The sequence below is a fragment of the Phodopus roborovskii genome, unplaced genomic scaffold, assembly GCF_943737965.1.
Source record: "Phodopus roborovskii unplaced genomic scaffold, PHOROB, whole genome shotgun sequence".
In the NCBI taxonomy this organism is placed as follows: Eukaryota; Metazoa; Chordata; class Mammalia; order Rodentia; family Cricetidae; genus Phodopus; species Phodopus roborovskii.
In genome coordinates, this window is record NW_026126613.1 from 5,528,884 (window position 1) to 5,534,883 (window position 6,000).

Here is a 6,000-nt window from a genome sequence, read left to right on the forward strand (position 1 = left end):
GCATAATTCTTCACAGACCAAGGAAAGACAATAGTCAAATTTATAAGGAGAATCAGAAGACTCAGGATACCCAAAATTCCATGTACAATAATGGAATTTCCATGGGCATCACCATCTCTGATTTCAAACCACTATTTTAGTGTTAATCTCCTGAAAATAGATTGGTTTTGGCACATAAATAGGTAGACCAATGGAATTGAATTGAAAACATTTATATTAACTCCCATGCCTATAAACATTTGATTTTTGACAAAGAAGCTAAATTTATACAACAGAAAAAAAAAAAAAACTAAAGCATCTTAACAAATGGTGCTGCCATAACTGGATACTGGTGTGAAGAAGACTGCAAATAGATCCCTGTCAATCACCATGCACAAAATTTAATTCAAATTGGATCAAAGACCTCAACATTAACCATGCTACACTGAACCTCTTAGATGATAAAGTTAGATATACCCTTGAACGAATTGGTACTGGAGACTGCTTTTTGAACATAACACCAATAGCACAGGTACTGAGATTGAAAATTAATGAATGGGTTGCTTATGTAAATAAACTATCATAACATCTGCAAATAGAGACAGTTTGCCTTCTTCCTTTCAAATTTGGATCTCTTGATCTCCTTTTGTTGTCTTATAGATTTAGCTAGAACTTCAAATACGATATTGAAGAGATATGGAGAGAGAAGGCAGCCTTGTCTTGTTCCTGATTTTAGAGGAATTGCCTTAAGCTTCTCTCCATTCAGTTTGATGTTGGCAGTTGGTTTGCTGTATATTGCTCTTATTATGTTTAGGTATGTTCCTGTTATCCCTGATCTCTCCAAGACCTTTATCATAAAAGTGTGTTGAATATTGTGGAGGCTTTTTTGGCATCTAGGCAGATAATCATATGTTTTTTCTTTTTCAGTTTGTTTATATGGTGGATCACGTTGGTAGATTTTCGTATGTTAAACCATCCCTGCAATCCAGGGATGAAGCCTACTTTGTCATGGTGGATGATTTCTCTGATGTATTCTTGAATTCGGTTTGCCAGTATTTTATTGAGTATTTTTGCATCGATGTTCATCAGGGACATTTGTCTGTAGTTTTCTTTCTTAGTTGTGTCTTTGTGAGGCTTGGGTACCAAGGTTATTGTGGCCTCATAAAAAGAGTTTGGCAATGAACCTTCTGTCTCTATTTCGTGGAAGTGTTTGAGGAGTAGTGGTATTAATTCTTCCTTGAATGTCTGGTAGAATTCTGCACTGAATCCATCTGGCCCTGGACTTTTTTTGGTTGGAAGGCTTTCGATGACTGCTTCTATTTCATTGTGGGTTATAGGTCTATTTAAGTTGTTTGTCTGTTCTTGATTTAATTTTGGTAAGTGATTGTTATTCAGAAATTTGTCCATTTCCTTTGAATTTTCAATTTTTGTGGAATACAGATTTTCAACGTATGACCTGAAAATTGTCTGGATTTTCTCTGTGTCTGTTGTTATGTTCCCCTTTTCATTTCTGATTTTGTTAATTTGCATGTTCTCTCTCTGCTTTTTAATTAGTTTGGATAAAGGTTTGTCTATCTTGTTGATTTTCTCAAAAAACCAACTCTTTGTTGCCTTGATTTTTCGTATTGTTTTCCTGGTTTCTATTTTGTTGATTTCAGCCCTCAAGTTGATTATTTCCTGGCATCTACTCCTCAGGGGTGAGTTTGCTTCTTTTTGTTCTAAGGCTTTCAGTTGTGCTGTTAATTCTCTTATGTGACTATCCTCTGTTTTCTTCATATAGGCACTTACTGCAATGAACTTCCCTCATAGCACTGCTTTCAAGGTGTCCCATAAGTTCGGGTATGTTGTGTCCTCATTCTCGTTGAATATTAGAAAGTCCTTACTTTCTTTCTTTATTTCTTCTTTGACCCAGGTGTGATGCAATTGCACATTGTTCAGTTTCCATGAATTTGCAGGTTTTCTGCTATTTGTGTGGTTGTTGAGTTCAAATTTTAAAGCGTGGTGGTCTGATAAGATACAGGGGACTATTCTAATTCTCTTGTATCTGTTGAGGTTTGTTATGCCACCTAATTTTCCATGGAAACAAAAACAAAATCTCTTTCCCAAAGTAGCCTGTCCTTAGACTTAAATTTTGAAGTGAAAACAATTTCAAAATATATAGTATGGAATAATCCAGCAGCGTTTACAATCAAATGTATTTTATCTGCTGCTGCTCTTTCCTCAAAACTCAAAGACTACACAGTAACATACAGTGTCCTTACCCTCTGTGTATTTTCCATCTTTAAATGACTTTTTTTTTTAAATTATTATTCTTTTTTAATTATTTTTTTTCCCTTTTCTGAGATGGTTTTTCTGTGTACTTTTACCTGTCCTGGAATTCACTCTGTAGACTAGGCTGGCCTTGAAATCACAAAATTCTGATTGCTTCTGCCTCTTGAGTGCTGGGATTAAAGCTGTATGCCACCAAACACTTTATCCTGTTTTCTCTCTCTCTCTCTCTCTCTCTCACAAGGCTAAACACACTGTAAACCCTTTAGAGGTTTTACTTTTTCCCTCTGAATCTGTCTTTATTGTATATCTCAGTCTTTTTCTGGTCATTAGTTTTTTATCTGCTAAACAACATTGCTGAAGGATTCACAAGCATTGCTTCTTATGCTAACTCAGGAAACCATCATTAAATGGAGCTGCTAGGCTCTGCTTGTCTCTAGCAAACAAGCAAACTCAAGAAAATGCTGCTACCAAGAAGCTATGCTTGACTTTGTTCTTTTGTTTCTAAAAATCCCTTTTTAAGCTTTGTCAGGTTCTATGTGGAAATTCATGCTCTAATTTGCTGCCACCATTTGAAGGCATGGGTGTAATGATTTCTCTAGAACCAAGACAAATGATAAATGGGTGCTCATTGAGGAACTCTTGCATAGAAAAATAGAAAGAACCACAGGAGTGCTTCACTGCCCTTCCTATCAATCTCTCTCTTTAAAGACTTTATCACTTTTAAAATATTGTTTTTCTTATGACTCTATACTCTTTATTTTCTTTCTTAATTATCTTGTTGATGGGAGATGTTATTCTATAAATATGTTTCTCATACTGGTTAATGAATAAAGCACTATTGGCCAACAGGAAAGCAAGATAGGTAGGACTAGAAGACAAGGAGGAAAGAGGAAGTAGTAAGAGGGGTCAAGATGGAGAGTCTGGAGAGAGCAGTATGCCAGCGGGCTCTCCGCTAAAACCACATGGAAATACATAGATTAGCAGAAATGTGTTAATACTTAACAGATTAGAAACAAGTAACTGGCCAACAGAATTATATCAAATACAGAGTCTCAGTGTGTTAATTGGGGCTGGCGAGGCAGCGGGACAAGACTAGACCTGGGTAGGAAAAACCTTACTCCTTATACCTACTGGCATTTTTTCCCCACAATCTGTAAGCTGTAAGCTGTATAGAGGATTTCTTTTTTTTTTTTTTTTTTTTTTTTTTTTTTTTTTTTTTTTTTTTTTTTTTTTGGTTTGGAACTGCCTTACTGAGTCCTTTCAGCTGTGCACTTGTAGTGTCATATAACGTGTGAACTAAATCTTAAACTCAATGCACCTCTCCAACCTGCTAGAATCCACATCAGCTGAGCTTTATGCCACACAGGTATGGACAAGAGGTGCATGTAACTGTGAACTACATTTACCTGGGAACTTTGCTTGTTGTTTCTAATTCATGTATCAGATGCCCAGGGCTCACTGTACACATAGCAGTACCTATATTTGCTGAGTACAGAGCAACTAGGAAGCTGTCTAATGATTTTTTTTCCAGCTTTCTCAAGATCTACGTAGAAATATATGTCCTACAATGAGTACCAAATGCATCAGCCTTCCTTTTGGACCACGAACTCCCAAATCATGACATTATTAATTATGAATGGTTGGCCTGATCTTAGACTTATTTCTAACTAGCTTCTTTAAACATAAAGTAACCATTTTCTATTCATCTGTGTGCAGACACAAGGCTTGATTAACCACATCTAGATACTGTCCATCCTTCTTTCCTGCTTCCTCATTGTCTTTTTGTCTGGCCCCCATCTGGCTGGCTGACTTCATTGTTCCTTTTGCCCATCAGGCTTTTCTATTCCTCCTCTCTCTAGCTATTGGACACTCAGCTCTTTATTGGACCACTCAGATATCTTTGACAGCAATACACTTTTAAATAGTAAAATTATTATTCTGCAACACAAATAATACAACACATCTTTACAAAGTTAAACATATATTCAATTCCACAATAGTTAGGTATCTTAGGCAGGCAAGATAAAACAGCAACACTTCTTTACATAGGAAAATATTTATTCTGCAACACAAACAAATTAATCAAATCTTTAAATAGTTAGACAAGTATTCTACTCCAAAACACATTATATTTTCTTATATTTTGTTATTTCTAAAGGTTATAGAAGTACACCATTGGAGAAAAAGAAGTTATTGTGAGAAAATATACTCTGTCATTAAAAAATAAATCAATATTTATATATGCATAATAGAAATGTTAAAAATATTTATGCGCCTATCTATTTCAGTTTTTATGTTTTCTCTTTTTTTAAATTACAGGACAATCAGATTTGTCATTAGTAAAAAGTATGTCACAAATGCTATTGAATCTTATATGTACATTGAGAGTTTGGACAATTTATATTTTTATTATGTCTTTGCAGATTCTTAATGAAAATTTATCATGATGTGGACTGAAAAGTTTTGATATTTGTACCTACAAATAGAGACACAAACACACACATACCTGTACCATCACCACCAATATCAACACAACAGTAAACAGTAAAAACAAGAACAATTAAATAAAAGGAATTTGAAAAAGAAAATGGGGGGCTGTGTATATGAGTATTTGGAAGGTGAACGAGGAAGTGGATATGATATAATTACATAATAATCTCAAAAATATTTTAAAAATTAAAGACAGTAGCAGGTATGACTGGAGAATTTAATTTTAACTAAAATTTCTTGTAAATGATATTTCATTTTTTTCCCTTCTTCAAGAGCAAAGATAACAGAAAGAAGTGCTAATGAGTTACAGTGTAAAACCTTTACAGAAAAGGTATTCATTCTCATGCTTATTAACACTTCTATCTGAAAACCATTAATATAATTGGTTCGTGTTACACAGTACAAAGGAAGATATCTGCAATAACAGACAGATGATATTAAATTAGACAGCTGGTTATATAAGTTAATGACAAATAACTTTATGAAATTAGTGACTAAATTAAGAAAATGGCTAACATGGGGAAAAAATATAGCTCTGGTGCACCTCATTTGAACAATGTAGAGGCCTGTGCTACACATAATAATAGATGAAGTATCACAAAGGGTACTGAGTTCTCATATGAACTCACTATGGAAATATGGTATTTTATGACAGTAGTACATTACATGTCATAAGCTAATAAGTTAAATAGGGACTAAAACAATACCAAATCAGGATTTGAATAGTCCGTGCTTAATGCATACTTGATGTACAGATTACAAGTCAGATACTGATTATATCTATATCTGAATGCTTAAGGCAGGTACATTCCTTTTATACCCAAAGTTCCTTAGCAGCATGGGCTTGGACAACCCAAACAGATTCTCATCATATAACTAAAAACAATTGCTTTACAACATAAATTCATTTATTATTTAATATTTTATTGTGAAACTAATAAAAACCACAAGAGAGGTACTTCTGAAAAGTGTAAGAAAATGGCTCACTTACATGTGTCTCAAGGACATAAAGAGTTAGGAACAAATAAAGCAATCTTATTAATGTGACAATTTGCTGCATTTTTGTATATTATGGATTGAAAATACCATTTCAACACCCAAGCATCTACCTAAGGAAATCTATAAAATGTTGTAGCTTTACATCAGCATTTTGTTTCTTAATATGCAGCTATGTAATTCAGGCTTCAATGGAGCAGGCCTGAGTGTTTCAGGTAAGGGGTGCTGTCATGGGGGATTCGAAGAAGATTCAGTGTGATTTTA